Source organism: Fukomys damarensis, unplaced genomic scaffold (genome assembly GCF_012274545.1).
Source record: "Fukomys damarensis isolate Sample0158 unplaced genomic scaffold, DMR_v1.0_HiC HiC_scaffold_38, whole genome shotgun sequence".
In the NCBI taxonomy this organism is placed as follows: Eukaryota; Metazoa; Chordata; class Mammalia; order Rodentia; family Bathyergidae; genus Fukomys; species Fukomys damarensis.
In genome coordinates, this window is record NW_022900950.1 from 68894364 (window position 1) to 68920267 (window position 25904).

The window sequence follows — 25904 nt, forward strand, 5'->3', positions numbered from 1 at the left end:
GTATTTATTGCTTTATGTGGCTTCTTTTTTTTTTATAGATATAATTTTCTCATGGGCTAACAACCCAATTCATCTTTGTATGTGCCTGGCACAAAAATGTACTCTAGATTAATGGCCAATTGCATAAATGAATGCAACAAAAGGGAAGAAAACAATAAATGGAAAAATAATACAAAATATCCCATAAATTTAATAAAATGGTAGAATAAACCCTAGTTTTTTTCTCATATAAATTTATGTAAGCTATGGTGAACAAAAGTTTCTCCTTTTAGACCAGTGTTCAAAGAGAACCAATTATAAAAATTTTAAAATACAAATAATGACTAAACAAATCATGAAATGTTTGATCATTAAGGTATTCACTATTAATGGAGAAAATACAATCCAAGTAACATTATGAGTGACTCTTAAAATTAAAAGAAAAATAAAACCCAAATCCTGGCCTCTGTATTTTTTTTCTTCACATCAGAAACTTTCAAACTGAAAATAGCTCTCAGACATTATAACTTAAAAAATCCAAAAATCATGCAGGCACATACATTCATATCATCAGGAGGTTGGAAGATATTTTGCTTTCCTTGAGGCCACAATTTTAGCCCTGGAGCATTTGTGATTTTAGTCTACTTCTTTGATCTCTTATTTTTCCATGGTAAAGTTACATTTCAAGAATCGGTAGATTTCCCTGGATAGTAAAGTCTGGGCCTTGGCAGTTGTGGTTCCTAAGGCCATGAGGGCTCTGCATTCCAGCATCAATCAGATGAGAAGCTTATTGGCACTCAGACACTTTCTCATTATGAAACACCTGGGAGAAAATGCATCTTAATGGATTTGAGTCAGAGCTGGTAGAATTAGTCTTGAAGCAAACACCAAACTTTCAGCAGCCTCGTTATATGTAATTATCTGTTGAATCTGCGCTCTTAAGACATGCCAGTGGGCACATCCACATGCATGGATTTGCTATGCTGAGTCTCTGGATGTTTTGAACTCAGTTATCTCCTGCTTTAACAGACAATCCTCATGATCAGGACTTGACATTTAAATCTTTGTGAAGCTATCAAACTGTAGCTTCTAAAGTGAAAAAAGAACTAATATTTTATATTTGGAGTTCTCTTAATTTATTGCTCAGACAATAAAGTGGGTAAAATATGTATTTATACAATTGATTAATGCCTATATTAAGTTAGATTATAAAGTGTACAGATAGCTTAATACAATATTAAATATTAACCTTTTTTGCTTTCAGGAGCTTCCAAATAGTGGCTAAGAAAGAACAAGGAACAGTGAAACATATAATTAAAGTAAAACAAAATTATAGTTTCAGAATTATAATGGTTTTTATAGAAGTTCCAAAGATACAGGGTCCCCATCCATCTAAGGATGAAAGATGAGGACAGAAAGTTTCCATAGAAAATGGAAACTGTGAGATAGGTACTGAAGGAGAAGAACATTTGAAAAGCCAAAAGTGACCTTAAAAATTAGAATACAATTAGCCTGCAGGCTGGGAGCTAGGAGGCAGACCTGTTGGTGCTCACTTTAGATGAATCATGAGGATTAGAGGACTGAAAGGAAGGAATACTGGAGAGATAAGGTCAATCACATTGTGCTTAAGAGAAAGTCACATTTATCTAGCATTTAAGAGGCATTTATTAATGATTTTGAGACATAGTGCTATGACTAAATCCATTCTTAGAAAGATTCATCTTTCTAGCTTGAAGAAAAAAAACAGAATGTTCAGACAGCAAGTAGGCAAATGCACAGGTCAAGGATAAAACCTAAGAAAAGCCTGAATTTGAACTTGAAAGTAAACTTAGGAAGGAGAAAATTACAAAAGCATCAAAGGTATCCAATTAGTCATTAGATGTAGATGTCTAGAAAAGAAAGAAATCAGGGCTGGGGATTTAGCTCAGTTTTTTCGCAACCTGCCTCGCAAACGCAAGGTCCCAAATTCGATCCCCAGTACAAAAAAAAAAGAAAGAAATCAAAGATCAATTCTAGATATTTTTTCCTTGCATAAAGGTGATAGCCTTAGCAAAATGAACCAAGGGAAACTTTGGGGTAGAAAGCGGGAGAGAAACGGCTGTGGGTTTTAGAAATCATTTTAACAATATCAAAGTTTTATTAAAGGTAGGGAAAGACAAGTCTGTAGAACAAGTCTGGGCCAGGTAACAGTAGGAAAAGCAGTGCATCCTACAAGGTGAGGGTGAGGGCGGGCCAGCCTGCAGGAGAGAACACAGCTGCAAAACCTCACTGTGGAATGTCCTTTCTGTATCACCTACTCCTCAGGCTGACGTCAGGTCCAGGCCATCCTAGAGATGAAAATGTTGAAGGTGAAATAAAGTTGGATCATTTAAGTGATTACTTACTCTGCAACAGCTACTGAGTAAATCTGTACAAAATTATAATTGACAGACTAAGAGGATCAATAAAACAGAATGATGTAAGATGTTCAGTAAAAGATAGATGGTAAAGAAAGTGAGAAAAACAACAACAAACGAACTAATGCAATAGATGTAAAATGGTTTCAAATAATCAATTACTTTGATTATCACATTAAATGTGAACAGTCTAAGTATGCCAAATAAAGGAAGAAACCCAAGTTGTCTAAAGGAAGCCTACTTTAAATATTTAGGCTAAGTATTACAGAGTGAAGCAGCACAATTTACATTAGCCACAAAGTGGAAACAGTCCCAATGTCCCTTCAACACCTGAAAGGATGAAGGAACTGTGGCACATTGCTAAAAGAGAATATTATTAAAACATCGAAAAGAATAAAGTAAGATTCATGCCACAACATGGACGAACCTCCAAAATACAAAAGCCCACATATTATGTTACATCTCTCACATGAAATATTCAGAATAAAAAAGTTAATGGTGACAGAAAATAGATCAGTGCTTACTAGGGGATGGAGGGAGAGATATCTAGATGAGAAAAACAACATAATGGCTCTTTCCTTTTGGGGCGATAGCGTTTTAGGACTAGAAAGAGAGGTGGTTACACAACATTGTCAATATACTAAATGCCATTCAGTTTTTCACTTAATATGGTTAATTCTTTGTTATATGGATTTCACACCATTGAAATAAAAACTAAAACTGTAAAGAAACATATAGCGTGAGAAAACTAATCAAAAGTGAGCTGGAGTAGCCATATCCACCTCAGTCAAATAAGACTTCAAAATGAGAGATAAAGGGGGCCTTGCTTATATTTGGCATCAACTCCAGAAGAGCAAAACAATTATAAATCAATATGTTTGTACCTAATAAAGGAGACTAAAAATATGTGAAACCAAAACTTATAGAACTACACAGAAAAATAGACAACCCTGGTATTATACTTGGGATATAAATATCCCTTTTTTATGTAATGATACGGAAAAGGGGAGGAAACAAGGGTAGGGCTGACCTTAAAAGCACCGTCAGACAACTTGAGCAGGTTGGCATCTATAGAATACGTCCTATGTCACAGCAGAATGCGGCCTTCTCAAGCTCACATCCACCAAGAAGAAACACAGTTCTCGTATAAAACCACATTGTCTGCTGCAACCAAACCAAAATGCAATTGGAAATATGATAAAAAAGAAAGCAGGAACATCCCTAAATATTTGGAAATGAACACAATTTAAATAAAACACAAAGGCTAAATAGAAATCACAAGTGAAATAAAAATATTATAATTAAATGAAAATCAAACTATAATGCATGATTTCTGGGATGCACAATCATGGTACCTAAAGGAAGTCTAGTAGGATTTAATATATACGGTAAAAAAGAAAAAAATTCTAAAATCAATAGCCAAAGCTTCCTGTGGCCAGCAGTGGCTGTAATTCCAGCACTCTGGGAGGCTGAGCCAAAAGGGTCCCAACTTTGAGCACAGCTTGGGCAACTCAATGACTTAGCAAGATCCTGTCCTTTTTTTTTTTAATAATTAAGTAAAGACCTGGGGATGTAGCTTAGCTCAGTTCTCAGTACTCCACCCCAAAAAACATCCTCTGTAGGAAGCTAGGGGGAAAAAGGGCAATTTAACAAGCAGAAATTTAAAAATAATAAAAACGAGAGAGAAATCAATGAAATCTAAACAGGAAACTAATAGACAAAATGAATAAAACCAAATATAGTTCTCTGAAGAATAACTAAAATTAATCAACTTCTAGCAAGTGTAATTAAAAATAACAAGAAAAGACACAAATTATCAGTACCAGAAATGAGAGAGCGGAGTCATCATTATTGATTGTAACAGACGTTAAAGTAATAACACAAAGTAGTATGACTAAATTTATGTCTAGAGATTTTACAGCTTACTTGAAATGGATCCATTTCTTGAAAGATACAAACTACCAAAACTCACAGAAGAAGAAAAGAATAGATTATCTAAACAGGCTTATCTCCATCAAAGAAGTGAACGAATAACTAATAACCTTTTAAAAATGTCTGGTTCCTTTTTTTACTGAAAGATAAGATGAAAAGTTTCTGGTTTTACTGGAAAATTTTAAAGAAATGGTGCCAATTCACCCAAATCTCATCCAGAAAAACAGGAGCAAACAGGAGGCTTTTTGACTAATTTTATTTCACCTTATCCAATCACCAAAACCAAGTAACGGGAAGGAAGCAAGGGAAATCACAGTTCAGTATCTCTTATGAACATAGACACAACAATCCTGAATAAAATACTAGCAAATCAAATCCAGTTTTGTGAAGAAAGGACGTAACACAACTAAGGGCTTTTCAAGGGATTCAACCTTACATAGGTACGGTAAGACTTAAACTTTTTGTAGAAAATTTGAGGCTTAACTTTTGAAAATCAATTAATATATTCAACCACATCAAGGGGCTAAAGACAAAAGTCCTACAATCATACCAACAGTGCCAGAAAGGCATTTGATGAAACCCAATGCGTATTCTTATCAAAACTTTGAGGAAGCTAAGACAAGAAAGGACATCGTATTTGACAAGAATTTCTGCAAAGTATCTGTAATTGGGATCTTAATTAATAGTGAGAAACTAGATGCTTCCCCCTAAGCTTTTAACCTGACCATGATGTTCTCTTTTTGCCATTCCTATTTAACACTACCCTGGAATTCCTAGCTAGTTCAATAAGACTAAGCAAAGAAATAAAAAGTTTATAGTTTGTGAAGAATTAATAAAATCATTTTTTGCAGGAAATGTGATAATAAATGTGCAAATCCCGAAAGAATAAAACATTGAAATCTGGAACCAATAACCAAGCATAATGGTATTTCAACATACAAGGTTAATTTTTAAAATCTATTGCTTTTTTCTATGCCAGAATAAAAACAAAGTTGAGTGATTTACACTACATGGTTTCAACCATGCCATCAGAGTGCTAACTGCGGTTGGATGTGTGTATACATGAGATGATGTGATGAAATTCCACTTAGCCTCTGTTTTTTCCTTTAAAAATTGTATGACTCCATGCTAACTTTCAGAAACACATTAGGTAAATTTCATCTGAGGAACGTTCTACAAAATGCCTGGCCAGGACACTTTAGCGCAAAGTCATTAAGATGCAGAAAGTGTGGGAGTGTCACAGCTGAGAGAAATCTACGGGGACATGGTGATGGAATGTGATTTGAGATCCTAGACAGGATTCAGTAACATAAAAGAACATTAGGTGGAAAAATGAAGAAAGCTAGAATAGGTGTAGACTTGAGCTAGTAATGTAGATCAGCTCATTAAGTCTGTCCATGGTGCTATTCTAATGTAGATGTTAACAAGGGAAATTGGGTGTGGAATATGTGGGAACTCCATTACCAGCCTTTTTTGTAAAATTAACGCTGTTTTAAATAAAGTTTATTTTAAAATGAAAGTGAACTTTGGTGAAATAGCTATCTTCCTAGAGAAAAAGTGACTCTAACAATTTCTGGTTCATAGAACAGCTCTATTATTTGATTAAGAAACGGGTACTTGAACAACCAAAAGAGAAATAGCCAGCGAATAAAACGGTGTTATATCACTGTGTTATCAGTGTTCAAAGGAGGGTATTCCATCTGCTCCCATTAGGAGAAACAAAATGCTATGTAAATCGTTAACAGCCAGCAACAGCCATTCTCTCTGTTCTTATTATGTTTTTTTCATCTGTACAATGGGAATAAACACAGTGCTTCCCATATAAATGTTAGGAACATTGATGGATTAGTACTAGAGAGTAACCAGTTGTGTCATAGACAGTAAGCACTCACTTCCTCCTCCTCATCAAATAAGGTTTAAATGTAATCCTGACCATGCACATACCACACTGGGAATCTTACAAATGAGATGGTTTCCTTTTACCTCAAGGTGCTTTCCCAAGCCAAGATTTGTGCATAAGCCCATGGGATATAAGCAAAAGTGAGTTGTGATCTCCTATGTTTTTCTTTGCAGTCACTGATGAGTTTTTCTTCTGCTGTGGTTTTGAGACCTTTTATATCTAAGTGGAACTAGAAAGTAAGCCAAAAATACAAAAATCTTAGCTTCAGGTTGGATTAGTCCATCAAGCAACACCTTGTATTCTGACAGTAAAGCATGGTAAAGTGTCTCTTGAATTTTCTCTCTTTCTGCTCTTAGAGACAAAGCTTACAGGGAACATCCAAGGCACCAGAGCTGTTCCCCAAAGATAAGCAATTTGTGTCACATCCTTTTCCAGTTGTCACTTTCCTTTGTGTTAGCTTGGAACAAACTGACAGAATCACTTAATCCATCTATTTCAAACAGTCAAACATCCCATTATGTAACTGTAAGGTGCCTTCAAAGTCTGAGATTCCAAGATTTCATTCAGCCAAAGAAGTTCATGTTGGGAAAGTTAATTTAATTTATATATTCTTATGAGAATAACTAGGGTCGCTTCTCAGACAATGATACTTCAGCATCATGATAAGGAAAACAGATTCTTGTATCAGACCCATTATTGACAGGGTCCAGTGTTCTGGTGTAACATTTAATATCTTCTTTTTGCATTAATACCTTTCTAAATGTAACAGCAATATTGTAGGTTTATAAGGAAGTATTTTTGAAGCACAGTTGGTAATTTTGAATGTTTAAATACCAAATATAAATTTATACACATGTATACATATATGTTTAAGTAAGGCAACAATGCATTTATTGCATCATTTATTTTAAAATGAGAATAAAGAGTTCTTTCCTAGTGTTTCAGGAGAAGAGGAAGTGATGAAAGTTTTCAATCTGAAAAGAACATTTCCTGGAGGATTAATGATGTTGAAGTGAGTGCCAGTGTACAGATAATTTTTTAGAAAGACAATCTGAGTATGGAATAGATGTTCTTCTGATAAGATGTTTCCTGGGCTGTCACGATGAAAGTACAGAACACAAGCTGATTTCTCACCCACAGTTTTTAAATATCTGTCAACATCCAAATAGATTCAGGTGTTACAAATTCCTGTGAACTGAAACAGATATAATAAAATAAACATATTCTGGGTTAAACACAATGTTGTATACAAATAGTGCCATCATTTTTCATAGATTCTCATTTCCAACTGTCACTTTATCAAACAGAGATTAACAATATATTGATTTCAAAGTTTTTGTAGTCTGGTCCTTTGTAATTTCTAAATTAACTAGTAAAGTCATCCAATAAATATGTATTGATGTGCTATACAGGCTAGGTTCTTCTCTTGGTAGTAGAAATATAGCAGTGAAGACCTTTCATGTATGCCTGCTTTTGTGGGGCTTGTATTATAGTGAATGCTCACAGTAAGCAAACAAACAAACAAACAAAAAAACACATAGCATGAGAGAGGATGACAATGATGTGGAAAAAAGGCCTCAAAGGGAAATAGGAAACTTGTATGTATCGGGAGGGAGAATGATCAATCCTACTTTAAGTAAGGTGGTGAAAATAAACCTTAGGAAGAATGTGATTAAAACCCAGAAGAAAATACAGAAGTAAATGATGGATACACTGGGGGAGAATGTGCTAGCAGAGGAAACAGTTCAGTGCAAATGCCCTGAGGTGGGAGTTTTGCAAGAAGAGTGCCATGAAATGACTTATTTTTACAAGACTATCTTAAAGGCTATGTGAGAATAAATAAGACTTGAGGCTCAAGGAAGCAGAAGCAGAGAGCACAGTTGAACGCTCTTTCAATATTTTGATACTGGGCTTGCACTGGACCAGAACGACAGCAGCAAATGTGTTAAATATGTCAATAACTGTGACTGGGGCAGCCTGGCACGGTTACAAACTTGGAAGGAAGATCTCAAATTCAGCTTTGGAAATTTTTTAAATTGAAGATATCAAAAGGGCACTGAAGAAGATGAAAGAAATTCAGGTAGGAAAAATGGAACTTCGGGCCCATGGGTATTTCAAAGCAGGATACTGTATGAGAGTAGCTGAAATAAGCTAGACATTTCATCAAAAGGAGAGTCAAGTCTCTGGGACATCACTGCATGAAGGGATCAGAGAATGGAGGAACAGCCATTGGTGAGCTGGAGACAAAAACAGAGGAGGAATCCTGAGCCAGAAGAAGGAAGGACGGGATGTGGCAAAAGCTGCCCTGGGTCAAGGACAGTGAGGATGACAGCCTAACCATTGGATGCTGAGTACTGCAGTGAGTTGGTGACATAACTAAGAGCATCAGAGCTGGAGTATTAATGATGAAGGGCTAACACGGACAGATTTGAAAGATAGTTAACAGTTTAAACTCCACTTCTGATCACTATCTCTTCAAAAGTACAGAAAGTAGGATATAAAATATGGGAGGTAAGAAATAAGCAATAGTCACTATATTAATGAATGACCACCTTCCAGCTAGAAATATAATGGGAAAGGAGCTGGAGTGAATTTAAAACTGTTGACAAGAAAAACAAAACAAAAACCAGCAACTGGGAGAATTCACACTGTTGACATCTACTGCCCCTGATTCTTGCTTTTATTCTATGGCATAAAACATAGTGTAATGCTAGTGTGGACCACAGAAGAAGATTAATCCACAGAGCTTGGCTTGAAACAGCAGTGTTGAATTTTCTCAGGGTGAGCTGAATCTGGAAGCTGAGGTCACAGGAAGCAGAGTTCTATTGAGATATTACTAGGCAGGACTGAGAAAATTGGCCTCGTGTCCTGGACAATGAGCGTGTTACCAGAAAACAGAGAACAAAAGTAACCTGACAGATACGAGCAATTTGGGAAGTTGTGCTCTACTCAAATGTGAGCAAAGAGTAAAGCAAGGACTAAGAATTAAAATGAGACCAACAACTATTCACAGACATCTATTGTTATGAAATTCAGCGTGACAATACCTTGTGGAGCACAAATATAGTAGGCTACAATCCTGCCCTCAATGAGTTTAGAGTACATCTGAAAAACAAAAAGGCGGGAGGAGTCTACATGCCGCACAGCTATAGACAATTTAAAAAGTAAAGAGGAAAGTTTGACAGCTGTCATAGGTAGCACATATTTAATCATATACTCAGCGGACACTTTTACCTTTACAAAATGCTCGGAAAAGGAAGCTATTGGCTCAACTTAGTGAGCTTTTGGAGGAGTTCAACTTTTATTCAACTGTAGATACATTCACTTTCTTTCTTTTTCTTTTCTTTTTTGAGACAGGGTCTCACTATGTAGTTGGGACTGACCTGGAACTCACTGTGTAGCCCAGGCTGGTCTCCAAATCACAGCGATCCTTGATTGTATCAATCTTGCCATGTATCTCTATATTGATGAGTAATATTCCATAGTCGAGTGAATACCCTCCACTTATTTGTCTATGGATTATCTTTGGGTTTTGACTATTAGGTAGATAGCTGCTTTGTACATGCATTTATGAGTATTTTTGCCAACATATATGTATATATTTTGTAAATATTGAAGTTTTATAAAGAATGAAGTTCCTAGATCATATAGAAGTGCATATTGAACATTTAAAATATTGTCAACTTGTGTTCTCAAAGTTGTACCATTTCAGTCTCCAGAGCAATGTGTGAGAGTTCCATTTGTTCTACATCTTCACTTCTTATGATTAGTCACTTTAATTTTAATTGTGTTAAAAGAATGTGATACAAATTTTGGGATAGTCTTTGTACTGAATTCATAAATCATCATCGCAAGTTATTTTGTGTATCACAACATTTCCAGTCTCATTTTGCTTTGGCTTGATTCACTTACAAAGCTGAGCAAGCGGTGTTAAGTGATTTCCATCCTCATCTTTCCCGAGTGGCCATCAAACTTAGAATTCTCTAAGATTAGTTCTACTAGGCCCACAACATGAAAATCTACATGGAAATTTCAGAAAGAATATGGGATTGAACTTTTAAAATCCTCCTTATTTACTCTTCTTTCTCAAGCTTAGGACTGCACCAAAGTTTGCTAGTACTATATGTAACATTAGTGAATTCTTCTCCTTGATGTTTTCAAAATATACTAGGGTTCCTGAATTGGCAGAAAATGACCTTCTTTAGAATATGTACATGAGAAATTCTATTATCAGGCTGGTGTCCCAGATGAGCTTTGTAGATATTGGTCTCATATATAAAATACAACCCATATATAAAATAAAATCCCATATATAATAATTTCATATATAAATTCCATCTGTGAAATGAAATCTCATACATAAAATACAGCCTCTTTTCTTTAACTTTCATTGGTGAAAAAGTAAGATTTATTTTCCCTGTCCTTGATTTCACAATTGATTATTCTAAATATATTCCGGTAAAAAATGAGTACAGAATCTTAATGAACCTGACCAAATATGTACACTGCTGTGAAAGGCAGAGACTCAGTATTTATTCCTATCTCCTGAGAAGTCAATGCGAAAAAATTATTATTAAAAAGTTTCATGCTACTTTGCAAAAGTACATTCTACTGAGAAATAGACACAGCTTGTTCATATTTCTTAAAAAATAGTACCTTGAAATATGTTACCACCAGTACTCTGAAATGAATAACCATTATTAGATTTATTAGATTATTAGATTGTGCTTATTAGATTATTAGATTTTCTGCATCAGTTGAGTTGATCTTAATCCACTCTCATCTCATTAGACCTTGGGTCAGCTGTCTAACCCAAACTTTGATGATACTGTCTATTTCTTGAACAGATATAGTTTTGAAAATTTTGAATCAGTTCCCTATTAAACTGATAGTTGTGTAAGTGCTGTCAGCATAACAGTCTGTATCCAAAAGTCTTTAATTTGAATCACTAGTAACAGGTATGGTCTTTTCTATGAGGACTGGAGAATATGTTTCTTCATTAGGGATCAGATTTTCATACTCTAGGAAACTCTAACATATTTTTACAGCAAGATGAAAGAGAAATTAAATAATCTGTTGATAAGAAGATTTATGAACCCTGAGGCCATTGCCTCAATCCTAGAGCCTTCCAATCCTTTCTCTTATGGGATTAATCTCTGAAATATATTTGTATTAACAGAATTTTTCTGTACAAAACTAATTTAGGGAAGGCTGTGTTTCTCTTGATTTGACAGCTCTTCCCAAGTAGCTTTCAAGAGTGGTGAACTAATTAAGATATATCAAGCATATCAAACAAACTAATTATTACCAATATCCCTCTTTAATAAAATGAAAGAGGGACATGTGGAGGCATCTGGGGACATTTGGAAAGCCCCAAACATTATTAAGTTATCAAAAGTATCTTGAAAAATATATTTTTCTGAATGTAGGATATGGTATTAGGAGGACAAAATCAAAAGAGTAACAGCAACGATTAGATACTTGATCAAGAGAAGACCATTGATGCTAGAGAAAAATAAGTGGTTGTAACCTTTCTGCCTATTAATATCATAATATCAAAACATCTTAAAATAGATATAGCAAAAAGTGATCTAATGATAAGGGATTTTAGCTCTCTCAGAAGTAACTTTCATTTTATTTTGTTTTGTTTTAAATACTCAAAAGACATTACAAAGCAACACACAAAATTATTCCGATGAGGTACAAACTCTGTTGTCTGGAAAATTACACAACAGTAATGCATTAACTTTTTATTATTTCTCCTTTAGAAGAGCTGAACACTCTGGGACCTATTTATCATTTTAGCAGACAGAAAAATTCCAGCGTTGATATTGCTTAATAAGATCTTTGGCAATAAAGAATTCAGAATTTTTTCCCTTATAAACAACTCATTAAAAATACACCAACACATTTCATTATCTCTTTTCAGCCTCACCCAGTTTGGGTATTACAATCTCAGACAAAGAAAGTTTATTTTCTTCAAACCTTAACTTATAGTCACTCAAATATTTCCACTCACTGTTACTTTCCATATTCTGGACTTGACACTTTATTTTAGGACAAAATTATTTTTTCCTTCCCTAAAAAAGAAAAACAGTTAACACTATTACTTTGAATTTGGTTGTGCTTGCTTGACATTATTTTTCCTGTAGAATCTTATGCATACATAGTAATTACAACTTTTAACTAAAGTATTCAGTTTTGCTTCAAAGAATTATTTTGGCAGGCCAGAGAAGCTCTTGAACATATGTGGTGGAGGCTCTCATACCACATGTTCTTTTAATACTCTTAAAATTGCAAAAATAAAAACGTTCATTAGTATAGCTCAAAGCTATGGTCATTTTGACATTTTAATATAACATTGCGCTGTTGACTAAGTTTTCAGTCCGCTCTGTCACAAATTATTCATGGATCCAAAGATTTGTATTGGTTTACTCTATTATTAATCAAGGTCTTCTATTTAACTCAAGATCTGGATATTCTCCTTAGATTGGTTAAAAACATGGATTTTGGAGGGGTCACAGTTCAGTTCCTGGCAAACAGCATCCACTTTAGAAAGATAATCTCAGCTGTGGGTCAAAAGTAAATGTAGGAGGGCCGGGGATTTGGCTCAGTGGTTCTGCTGCCTGCCTCACAAGCAGAAGGGCCGGAGTTTGATCCCCAGTACCAAAAAAATAAAAAGTAAATGCAGGACACAAAATCTTACCTGTCCAGATGCTAAGGTCTAAGTTCCAAAATTATACCCAATGTGTAGGACATATCAGTATTTTTTAATTAAGTTTATACATGGACAGAGTCTGAAACAAAGAGTTAATTCAGTAGCCCTGCTATTTCTCAGTCAGTTCTCACATGTGAGTAGAAGTGCCGGTTTGTGAGCTTGATCTGGGCTGACATCTAGGAGTTAGGTTTCTGGAATGTGCCCTTCGTGACTAATTTATGGAGCTATTTTGAATGCCAGGGGCACTGAGAACTAGCCTGGCTAACTTGTATCAACAATGTGATTTATAACAAACACCTGTTTTTTTTCCAGGAATTTGGTATTTTGGTAAACGTGTCTCAAGCATAGGTATAGAATACCTGCATAGCCAAGTTCCACTTAAAACTCTCAGCTCTGAGATATAAATTGTCTTCCCTAGACAGAAACACGTCACCATGATTCATAGCAGGAGGAAGAACATGTCTTATGCATGCGTCTGAGGGAGAGCTGTGAAAAGTATGTCGAAACCCTTCCAGGCGCTGATGATGAGTCTACGCGTTGTGTCACTTCCCTCAGAAAAATCATAGTTATGAATAAAAATGAGGCTTGCAGGGTCCCAAGGGAACATAAAACGCAGACAAGCAACAGATAATAAAACAGATACCCTGTGGTCTCTCACTGTCGGAGAACAAATAAATAATATTTCACCAGTGATTGACGAAACCTACTCTTCAAACACTGTTGTCACCGCTAGAGAGTTACTTACAGACCGGTGCACAGAGCCAAAGTTGGCCATACAAAAAGAAATACTGGGGAAAAAAGTCAGCAGAGGCGGATGCCTATTGTCATTACTTTTTTTTTACTCTGGAAGATCAAAGTAAATTGTATAATGAGCTGCATCAATAGAGAAATATGGTTCCAAAATATTTTCTAAGTGAGAAACAGAAGTTGTGAGAGTCTCAAGGGCCATGAAATCATAACCTTTGGAAGTTATATTTTCTAGCCCACAGAATTCGTGCGTATTTGTTCAAGCCAAAAATTGCAACTTCCCACAACTTTGGCCATAGTGTGTAGGACACATACAAGGCTGTATCACTAGAAAATGATAGAATTCTTCATGATATGTCAAGCAGTGCTGGAGTACAATATTGTAAAGACACAGAGTCACCCCTGCTCCATTTTTAAATTTAGGATAATTCTTACCAAAGTGACTACAAACATACCAGTAACGAAGATTATTGTATACATCATAGTATACTGAAGGGAATATATAGACATAGCTTGAAAACATACTTAATAATAAATAAAATTTATGCATAACCATACTTCTAACATTGATTCACCTAGGACAAATGATCATTTGATTCATTCTAATTAATTATATTGTTAAAAATTTGTGCTGCATTATTAAAAGACTATGTCATATTATTAAAAACTTGTGAAATTGTATATTGATGATATATTTTTCAGGGGGGAGCATGTCAGATTGTGTTCTTGATAGTTAAAAGCAGTGCGAGAGGTTTCTGTGACTTTGAGGTAATATAGTATAAGGAAAAATAATTCTTCTTTGCAATAAGATTATAGCTTAATAAAACTTGCTTTCTGCAAAATGATGGCATAAGGAAATGAATGTTTATATTTCCTTAAAAATTATATATTTAAATCTAATCCCTTCTGTCATAGTATTCAATCATCTCTGCAGAAGTAATTAGGCCATAAGCATTTTTAAGTGAACAATACATTTTTATTGACTATGGTACAGTGTTATAGAGCAGATTTACAGAGCTTTGTTTCCTAGCTTGACTGAAACTTCATGCCTATGGTCTAGCAACTCCCATGTCCTCCTCTATTATCTGCAGCCAAATAGGATGTACATAGAAAATATATATCACATTTCAACTGTGGAAAGTCAAATGATTATATTAAAATAGGCAAAAGTCATGAAGAGACATTTCATCAAAGAGGACAGATTGCAAGTAAGCACATGAAATAAACAGAACCCACTGGGAGAATGCAAATTAAAAACACAATTAATACACTATATTAATAGAGCCAATGACAAAAACCATATGATCTTCTCAATAGATGAAGAGAAAGGATTTGACAAAATCCAACATACATTTATGCTAAAAACCCTCCAAAAAAATTGGAATAGACAGTCTCTACCTCAATCTGATAAAAGTCATCTATGAAAAATCAACGGCCAATATCACACTAAATGGTCAAAAATTGAAATCCTTCAAACTAAAATCAGGAACGAGACAAAGATGTCCATTATCACCACTCTTGTTTGATATAGCTTTGGAAACATCGGCCATAGCAATTAGAAAAGAGGAAGAAATAAAGATAGGAAATGAAGTCAAATTGTCATTATTTGCAGATGACATGATACTCTATTTAGAAGACCCCAAGGATTTGACCAAAAGTTTCTAGACTTAATAACCAAATTCAGCAAAATAGCTGGATACAAGGTTAATACACAAAAATCAATAGCTTCCCTGTACACGAAAAACAGACTCACTGAGAGAGAAATGGGGCGATCAATTCCTTTCACAATAGCGTCCAAAAAATTGAAATAGCTAGGAATCCACCTAACAAAAGAAATCAAAGACCTCTACTCTGAAAGCTTACAACAATCTGAAAAAAAAAAGAGAGATAAAGAGGATATCAGAAAATGGAAAGACATCCCTTGCTCCTGGGTAGGAAGAATCAACATAGTGAAAATGGCCATACTTCCAAAACTGCTATACAGATGCAATGTAATGCCAGTTGAAATCCCAGCAGTATACTTCACAGACCTTGAGAAAACAATCCAAAACTTCATTTGGAACAAGGGACCTAGAATAGCCAGAGCAATTCTAGGCAATAAAGACAAGGTAGGGGTTATCACAGTCATTGACTTGAAACTATGCTATAAAACTCTTGTGATAAAAACAGCATGGTGCTGGCAAAGAAATAGACCTGAGGACCAGTGGAACAGATTAGAAGATGCAAAAACAAGTCCAGACACACTCAGCCACTGCATCTTCGACAAAGAAGCCAAATACCCACACTGGAGGAAAGATAGCCTCTTTAATAAATGGTGCTGCAAAAACTGGGTTTCAATTTGCCAAAGATTAAAACTAGATCTATATCTCTCACCATGCACTAAATTAAAATCAAAATGGATTAAAGATCTAAATATTAAGACAGAAACACTAAACTGGCTGGAAGAGAGATTAGCTAGAACTCTTGAAGACACTGGTGTAGGAAAACATTTATGAACAAAACCTCAGTTGCCCATGAAGTAGCACAATCAACAAGTGGGATCTCTTTTTATTAAAAAGCTTCTGCACAGCAAGAGAAACTGCCAATAGTGTGAAGAATCAACCCACAATATGGGTAAAACTTTGAACCAGCTCTTCCTCAGACCAAGGTCTCCTATCTAGAATATATAAAGAACTTAAAAAAATCGGACCTCCCAAATATAAAGACCCAATCTAAAAATGGGCATCTGTAAAGAACAGACATTTTTCAGGCAAAGAAGTAGAAATAGCAAACAAACATAGGAAAACATGTTCAACATCACTGGTCATCTGAAAGATGCAAATGAAAACAACACTGAGATTGCACCTGACCCCAGAAAGAAATGACTGCTATCATGAAATCAACCAATGACAAATGCCGCCTGGGCTGTAGGGAAAGAGGAGCCCTGCTCCACTGCTGGTGAGTGTAGACTGGTGCAACCACTGTGCAAAGTAGTATGGAGACACCTCAGAGAACTAGCATTGGGGTCCCATTTGCCCTGCTATCTCCTTTCTGGGTATCTTCCCCAAAGACTTAAAAGAATCATACCGCAGTGATATATGTGCACCCATATTCATAGCAGCAAAATTTGTGATAGCTAAAACTTAGAAGAAGCCCAATTGCCTATCAACAGGAGATTGGATAAAGAAAATGTGGTTTCTTTTCTTTTTTTGTTTTTTTTGCATAAAATGGAGTACTTCTCAGCCATAAAGAATGAGAAACTAGAGAAATTTATAGTTAAATGGGTGCATATTGAGGTGATACTCTTAAATAAAATAGATAGGACATATATGTGTAAATACTGAATAATTTCTCTAGTGTAAGAAACTGAAAGTGTAAATAAGGACTAAAAGGTGTAATAGATAATGTGAAATAGGAAGAAAAGGTGCAAAGAGGAAGGGGAAATGGGAGAGGGAGGGGAAAAGAAAGATGGGAATGAAATCAACATGAGAAAGAGAAAAAATGGAAACAAAGTCTTGGTAGATACAGAGGGGCGGAGGGGTTAACGGGATAGCAGGGGAATGGGGTAAAAATAAGAACCAAGATGGATTATGTAAAGGTGCAAATTTCCAATGATGAATGTCATTAAATTCTATATCTTAAATGTACCAATAAAATTAATTAATAAAAAAACACAATGAGATGTCAGTGAATATCTGTCAGGGTGGTGAATATTGGAAGTAGTGACAATAGCATATATTTGTAATGATGTGAAGAAACTGAATCACTCATACACCACGAGAACATAAAGTGACAGAGGAGCTCTGAACAACGTCACAGTTCCTTGTAAAACAGACAATTGCCACATAAGTCAAGGACGATGCTGCAGCAGATGATCCAGAGGAATCACAGCTTATGTTTATACAAAAAGCTGTACAGGAGTGTTTGTAGCAGCCTTATTTGTAATAGCTAGAAACTAGTAAAAGCAGATGTGCTACACTAGGTGAATGATTAAACAAACTGTGGTACATCCATGCTACGGAATGCTATTTAACCATGCAGTGGAAGGAACTATTGACACATACAACAATCTCAATGACTCTCCAGAGAAATAACAAGGGGTGAAAGAAGCAGTGAATCTTCAGAAGTCACAATTATCTAATATTCTCGAAATGATTATAGAAACAGAGAACATATTAGCGGTTATCAGGATTTATGGAAACATTAGAGATTGGAAGAAGTGAGCAAAAAATAATAGCTTAAATGGGGAAATTTTCACCATGATGGAAATATTCTCTATCTCAACTGTATCAATAACTATAATGTGATTTTGATATTACACTATACTTTTGCATGAGTTTACCATTGAGAGAAACTGCGCCAAAGATACTTGCATTTTCTCTCTATTATTTATTATAACTACATGGGAATGTATGATTATATCAAAATAATAAAAAAGTTTAATTTTGAAAATCGTGGAGTAATATTCCATTTTAAGATGAAATCATACATCTATCTTGGCACAAAAATGTCGGACCTTTAAGATTGCTGTATTTCTTTAAGAGCAATCCCTGAGCAATATAGAGGAAAAACCAAAAACAACAACATCAGTAAATGTGAGAAATGATTTAAGAATTTCTGGTGTGATAAGGATTACTGTATTTAGAACCCTTGGGTCCAGATGTGGCCTTTATCTGAAGAAGGAAACAGCAAGGCAAGGCTATAAGAGGATGAATTAATTATAAAGGAGACATTGTCCTCTGCTTTTGCTCCCTCCCCCATGTTGCCTGGGACAAGCAGTGCCTGTCCCTCTGCTAATCAAGGCACTAGAACAGCTATTATCAGAAGTAAATTAAGGTCAAATAAGTAGTCTTGCATTCCAGATGCAAATAGGCTATTGTAAAACTGCAGGCTCAGAAAAAAATTCCGCTTCAGGATTTTTCCACCAACTTATTAGCTTCAACAACTTTACAACAGCCTATAGCTTTGTTACTTATCTAACACACAGATTGGAGTATGAGTTGAGAAAACAGTATTTTATATTCTTTATGATTACAAGCACATTTAATATTTTGTATAGACAGAATGCCAAGTGAAACAAAACAATTCCCTTTTTAATTCATTCTTTGAGGTAATAAATTATGAATAAGTGAGGGACTCATCTCATAAAAGCAATGTTATATATCTCAAAGTGGCAAGAGAAAGGGCTCTAACCTTTAGGAACACAATGAATTTATAGAAAACCAGTCCTGTAGGCATCCACTGCGAAAAGTGCACACTTATCTACAAATGACAGGAAGAAGCTACACTCTTAACTCAAATAATAACCATGTCTCTTTTCTGAAAATCGCAGAACTATTCTTGGACTATGAAAGAGTTCAATTGTGAGAAGAGCTATAGAGGAAGTTACTGAGTCATATATATTTATAAATTTTTCCTGAGTGAAAAATATCAAAAAGCACATTTTAAGTATATGCTGGCAGTTGCAGAATTTAGTTGTGGATCATCTGGTTTTTAAATTATACATAATAGGGCCGGGAATTTGGCTCAGTGGTTCTACTGCATGCCTTGCAAATGCAAGGGCCCAAGTTCAATCCCGAGTACCCCCTCCCCAAAATATATATAATCACTTTATAAAAGTGAGCCAATTTATACTTAATACAACATTTCAGTCTTTCTTCATGATCACGGTATCTCCCCTGCCAGGTAAAGATTTTCAGTCTTTCTTGACAGCCCATATGAAAACCACTCTGTGGGCTATACTTTCCTATCCCCTGATCAAGCTCAAATAAATGCCACAGTTTCCCAAATCACTCTCAGATGATAAAATAATAGTCAACTTTTGCTTTAGGCATGAGGAAATATAGACAGGGTAATCAACACTTCTTCAAAGTCTTTGCACAAATGTGTCTTCCTTGACCAATTTATCTGAAATTTCACACCTCAGTACCATCCCAGCATTTCCTATTTTCCATGCTGCTTGTTTGTGCTGTATAATAAATAAGTTTCTATTTTATTTCTTTCTGGTCTTCCTTCACTAATAGATATATTGAAGGAAAGGAATTTTCTCCTCTTTTTTCTATGTATTGCTTTTCTTTACTGCTTTTTTCTTTGAATTTGAAACTGTGGCTAGCACAATGCGAACACACAGCAAACATGTATAGAACTGAGGAGTGAATTAGAAACCTAAGTTGTCATCTGCTTTGAAGCTTTTCTCTTTTCTCGGGGTTCCTTAAACTGTAATGAAAAAAAGAAGGCATGGGTTGGTGACTTTTCTGCCTAACACTTTCTCTATTCCCCTAATAGCTGCTATTTTGGGCTGTGAGGTTCTGATACAGAGGCAGGATGCGTGGTTAGAGACTACAGAATTAATTAATTGTAATTTTTCATCAGGACTAATGTCATAGCATCCGTGACAGACACACAATTTGCTGATATTTTCCTTTGCAAGGTAGCATTGTGAGTTTTAGGCAAAGAAGCACGTCTGAGCAGGTCTCACCGTCTTGATGCAGCTCATACTTTGAAGGACAGTCTACTTCCAATGTTGTTTAGCTAGTCTAACCCAATTTTTTTCTGCATCTCAAATTAAACTTGTATGTGCTTGTTTAAAGAAATGAAGTGATTAACAAAGGTTGATAAAGGCAAAGAAAATTCCTCTTTTTATTTCATGCACACCACTCCAGCAACTAATCAACAATAATATCCTTTTCCCATGACTTTCTCCTGGGTTTGTATATATGTGTGTGTGAGAACATATGCAAATTTGGGAGGCTCTCTCACATATTTAGTTTTACTTAATCAAAACTACGCTCTGTTTATCACATTGACAAATTGTGCTTGTCACGACCACCACTTTTTCTAATGCCTTTATTCAGATACAATCAACATATTAAATAAGCAAGATTAATGACATAATCGAGGGGACTTGCCTTTCTTTTCTTGTGTGTCACTTCTTTTAACATTTATTTAGGAGGTTTGATTTTTTTCCTCGCCAATAGAAGAGAATGAAGGTCCCTTTCAGTCTCTCAGATGGAAACTCAATTAGACAAATATGAAGTTCATTATTAGTTATTAATCAGCCATCCGGACTTGATTATATATCAAAACCTTCCACTTTCCTCAGGGCACTTTATTCGTTTAAGTTTTGAATTCATCTGGAATTACTGCTTTGAATTTTTATTTGTTCACCAGTACATGTCAGCAATACACAATGACTACTTTCACTGTGAGTATTTGGTACATGGTTATGACACATTTTAAGTCTTTTTATGTTGCTTTCCTTTATTCCCCCTCCCTTCTCCCTCCATCTGCCATTTCCAAAAGATGTATCTTTGTTTCTCTTTTTTTTCCTCTGTATAATTGTATTGCATAATTCTGAATGTCCCTGAGTTTCTATTATTTATAATTACTTTCACATATATCTCCGGTTTCATTTGTCACTGCAAACACTGATTTATTAAATAATAAAGAATTCCATGCTTTATAAATTAGCATTGTTTCTCACAGAGAAATTGAAAAGAATACTTCCTATTATAGGTAGTTAATCAACAGTTTTTGTCTTGCAACTAATATTCCACTAAAGAAACTGAATGGGAGCTGAATTTACAGATGATGTCCGGGCTCTGGCCATTCTTTGAACAAATGCTTTTTGTCTTTTTCTCTGAGTTTCTTCAGGAGAATACTTTCTATTTCTTTCTTCTTCCACTTCTAAAGACTATTTCAAAGGTTCAGAAAGTTTCGCCAAAGATTGCCGTGAGTCAGCCTCCCATGAGTTGACATTTTTCTTTTTCTCTAGACTCTGTGTAATTTTGGTAGCAGTCATGCCCTGCTATATAATTTTGACTGAAATGAGAAAGAATGTGAGAGTTTTTAGGCTTTGCAAGTGTACACTTTGAAGATCTACCCATTTTGTTAAGGTCTCTGAGTTTCATCTGTTATGACTGTATAGGATAGTCAGAGTACTTGATTTCTCACCAGTAGCAATTTCTGTGCTAATATGTTTTGAACTTCCTGAAAGAACTGATTCAGAGCTAGTCACACTTACTGGAACATCAGGATTATTCCCAGACACAAGCACATTACTGATTTCACCATTTGAATTCTTACTTAGAGTACATAGCCAAGTTTGTTGTTGCACCCAAAATATGTGGAATATTTACACACATTTTGTGTTCCTCCATCTTCACTGGTTTAATGATGTGTGAGTTGTCAAGAAAGATGTCTGCACTGAAGTGCTTGTAGATATTCAAATGCTTTGGTTGTGCCAAGTGACTTTCTCTTTTAGATATAGTAGACATGTTTTGGGCTCCATGTTTGGAATTATTACTGATCTCAGGAGTACTCTTGCTGTCCTTCATGTCTTGTTGCTGGGTTGGTCTGCATCATGTGCTTCCCAAGTAGGCTCTAATTTATGCCATGCTTTAATAATTTCATTAGCAAAAATTAGATCATTCCAGTCACCAAAAAAGTCTAACTTTGATACATTAGTTTGATTTCAGTTACCAATATTGGTTTCACTGACTAAAGTTGCAGAACCAAAAGGATCAATATGAACAGGTGGTTTGTAAGGATGCTTTAAAATTGGCCTACCTTGCTCACTAGAGATTCTTGTGTTCCAAAAAGACTTTTTATCAGAAGCATTCATATTAAAGTTCATTGAGTATTTTCTTTTATTTTTGTCAAGTTAGATTCAACTACACAGTCCTGAGTTTGTCCTGAATAACAATTTTATTGAAAGATCCGTCAAATTTCATTTTGTTTCCAGTGAATAGTAATCTGTTTGGATTTGGTGAAAATCTGTATTGTCCAATATAATCTAGCCAGTGTTTGTTATCATTTCATTTCTTAATGATTGTCATTCTTCCTGGCTTTCAATAAAATGTCTTAATTTGCCTTAAGTTGTCTTAATTTGCATTGCTCTAATGGTCAGTGATGTTGAACATTTCTTCTCAGAGTTGTCTTTTCATTTCAGACTCCCATTTATTGATTAAGTCTTTCACTAGGGGGGGTCTAATTTAATTCTAAGAGACTTTTGTGTATGTGTTTGGTCTTCTGTGTAGAGAATCATGTTATCTAAAAGCAAAGATAGTTTGTTTTTTTCTTTCACACACACACACACACATCTTTATTTCTTTCTCCTGCTGAAATGTTCTGCTTACTGTTTTGAGTACTGTATTAAAAAGGAGTGATGAAAATGAGAACCAACACCTGTCACATGAAGGAACAAGATCCCAATAATGAATGTAACTGAACCGTATACCTAAAAAGTACCAATAAACTCAATTTTAAAAAAGGAGTGATGACAGTGGACATCCTTTTCTTGTTTCAGATCTTAGGGGTAGAGCTTTCAGAGTCTCCTCTTCCCCATTTAATATGATGTTTCCCATTAGTTGGTCCAAAATGGCATTTATCAAACAGGGATATGATTCTTTTATACCTATTTTCTTCAAGTTATGTTTTTAAATGAAGAATGGATGCTGAATTTTGTCAAAAGCTTTTTTGGTGTCTATTGACATGACATTGTGATTCTTTTTGTCCTTGTTTTTGTGTATGTGATGTGTTACATTTGTTGATTTAGAAGTACTGAACCATCCTTCCATCCCTTGGCTGAACCAGCTTGGCAATGACATATGATCCTTTTGATGATTTATTGTATTCTGTTTGCCAATATCTTATTGAGGAGTTTTGTGTTTATGGTCATTACAAAAATTGGTATGTAGTTTTCTTTATTAGTTGGATCCTTGTATGGTTTGGAAATCAGTTATGATGGTTTTCAGGAAAGAGTTTGTAAATCATTTTTTCCTTTTCAATTTCATTAAATAGTGTAAGAAGTATTGGTGTTATAATCTCCCTGAAGGTCTTTTGGAATTCAGCAGGTTTTTGGGCTTTTCTTCTTTGGTAGGTTTGCTGTTGTTGTTGTTACTGCCCCAATTTCATTCTTCTTATTAGAATGGTCAGCACTTTTATATCTTCTTGGTTCAGCTTTGCTAATTCATATATGCCTAAGAGTCTGTCCACTTCTTTGAGATCCAGTTTGCTAAAGTACAATTCTTCACAGTAGTTACTAAAGATCTAGATTTCAGGGGTGTCCACTGTGATCGTGCCTTTATCATTCCTAACTGCGCTGGTGTGATTTTATTTTTTCTTTCTGTTTTTGATAAGTTTGACTAAAGATTTATCTACTTTGTTTACTCTTTCACTCACCTCTTCAAATCATTGATACTTTATATTGTTTTTATGTCTCTATTCCATTAATTGCCATTTTCTGATTTCTTTTCTTAACCTAGCTTTGAGTTTGGCCTGTTCTCATTTCCCTACTATCTTGAGCATCATCATTAAGTGATTTTACTTTTTTGAGCTTGCTCAAGTTTTCTAGTGTGGGTGGTGACTCCAATGAACTCTTCTGTTAGGACAGCATTCATTGTGTCCCATAAGCTCTATCATTTGATTCTAGAAATCATTTAGTTTCATTTGATTTCTTTGGTAACCCACTGAGTGTTCAAATTATGTTATTCAGCATCCAGGTATTTATAAATTTTCTATGTTTTCTTTTTTAATTTATTTCTATTTTCATTGCCCAATGATCTGACAATGTGTTAGAGGGGATTTTGATTATTTTGCATTTAAACAGGCATTCTGGACTGCTTTAGGTGCATTTTGGAAAGAAGTTTTCTGTGCTGCTGGGAAGAATGTTTATTCTGCTGTAGTAGGGCAAAACTCTCATAGATATTTATTAAGTCCATTTGTTTGAAGGTGTGGTTCAGCTCTGATATTTCTTTGCTGATTTTTTTGTTCAAGTGATCTGGTTCTTTGTGATATTAGGGTATTGAAGTCACCAATTATGATTGTACTGGGAGTTTTTCGGTTGTTTATGTCTAGCAGTGTTTTTATAAAGTCATCTACTCCAATATTATATATATATACATATACATATATGTATATATATGTATATGTATATACACGCACACACACACACAATGCTGTCTCTTTCTGTTGAATTTTTTACTTCACTTGTAGGCACTGACCTTTATTTGCCTCTTCTGGTCAGCTGTAGCTTGAAATTTAATTTGTCTTTAATGATAAAATTTGTACTCCCACTTGCTTTCAAGGTCCTGGTGCATAGAATAATGTTTTTCTATTGTTTGATTCTTAGTCTACAAATTTCTTTTGGGACTAGAGAAGTTAGTAGAAGGCAATAGACTTTGGATTTTTTATCTGGTCTGCCAATCTGTGTCTTTTAATTAGGGATTTGAGGGTCTTTATATTGAATTACAACTGAAAAGCATTGATCTATTCCTGTGATTGTGTTCTTTTTCTTGCTGTTGCCTCTTTTTTTTCTTTCCTTATTTAACTATTTGCCTTGCTTGATGTATTCATTCTATCATCTTTTTGGCTTTATCTTCATTGTATCTATCTAGGGTTATATTTTGTAGTGCTTGTTTGATATTCATATACCCCTTAAGGTGTTCTTTGTCATGGAATGTCATTGCTCCATCAATTTTGAAAAGTGGTTTCGCAGTATATATTAGCCTGGGTTGGAAGTTGTTTATTTTTAGCACTTGAAATACTTCACTCCAAGCTCTTCTGACCTTTAAAGTTTGTGTTGAGAAGTCTGCTGTCGTCCTAATGGGTTTAACTTTGATTTTCTCTAAGGGCTTTTAAAATTGTGTTGTGAGACATCTGGGATTTTGACTAAGATATGTCATGGTCAGCTTCGCTTTTCATCCTAATTGGTATTCTGTAAGCCTTGCTTGCCTGTAAGTCGAGCTCTTTCTTTGTACTTGAAAAGTGTTTATTATGACGCTTGGACATTTTTTCCCCATATGTGCTGTCTTCTAATTTCTTTCTAATGTATAGAAATGGTGTCTATATATGAGAAAAGATAATAAGAGCAGACAAGCGTTTTAACTTGAATAGTACCATTTATGGTCATCTTGTGGTAGCCTTCATAGAACTGTGCTGAGTAGCAGATTAAAATATTTATATATCCGAATATCATGAAAGGTGGAGAGGTGGGGGAATAGGCAATGGCAGCCAGAGGTGCAGGTATGACAAAGAGGAACGAGAAATATGCAACAGGTAGGATGATGGGAGGTTAAAAAGAGAAGAGAAGAAAGACAGAACAGGATACAGGATAAAAGCTTGAAAAATTAGAATGTACAAATACAAGAGTATTGGTGAGAAGTGAAATAAAGGAATAAGGAGAGAGAGAGACAGAGAGAGAGAGACAGAGAGAGAGAGAGAGAGAGAGAGAGAGAGAGAGAGAGAGAGAGAG

General features: G+C 35.1%; 1 pseudogene; it reads right to left on the reverse strand.

Moving 5' to 3' along the window:
* Positions 1 to 25904, reverse strand: part of LOC117284607 — an 85827-nt pseudogene that overhangs the window by 59345 nt on the left and 578 nt on the right.